Here is a 675-nt window from a genome sequence, read left to right as displayed (position 1 = left end):
GGCCTCGCGTTCTCGGGGGTGAGGAGAGGAGAGAGGAGAGAGGAGAGGGAGAGGGAGAGAGAGAGCGCTCGTCACTTTGACGGGAACTCGTACTCCATCGTCTAATACGTCCACGTCGATCCTGTGCACCGAGGGTTCCTCTCGTGACGATGACGTCACGCGGTGTATTTCGAATTCTCGATATGTTCAGGGGGGAGGGGTGAACCTTCTCTCGGGACTAATCTTTTTCACGCGAAATTTCACCAATTGGCTTCGAGAATCCGTTCTGGTTTCTTTTAAAGAAAAATAGGAAAATTCGTTTTGGAATAATTTGGAATGTTTTTGAATCGACTTTGATCGGAAAGAAAAGTTCACGATTCAAGAGTGCGAAGGTATTCTTAATTGATTCTATTGAAAAAAGGAAAAATTTAATGGTAATTCGAATATTTATTTTTAAGTTTTCTTTAAAAAAGGAAAAATTTAACGGTAATTCGAATATTTATTTTTAAGTTATTTTTAATCGACCTAAGGAAGATTTCGTTTTGAAATGAAGGAAAAATTCCAGAACTATTTTTAATCAATTCTTTTAAAAAAAGGAAAATTTCACGGTAATTTGAACATTTAGAGTTGCCTTTAATCGACACAGAAAAGATTTCGAAAAAGGAGGAATCTAAAGCCTAAATATTCTTTTAAAAA

This window comes from Apis dorsata, unplaced genomic scaffold (assembly GCF_000469605.1).
Source record: "Apis dorsata unplaced genomic scaffold, Apis dorsata 1.3 scaffold_93, whole genome shotgun sequence".
NCBI lineage: Eukaryota > Metazoa > Arthropoda > Insecta > Hymenoptera > Apidae > Apis > Apis dorsata.
This window is presented reverse-complemented; position numbering follows the sequence as displayed.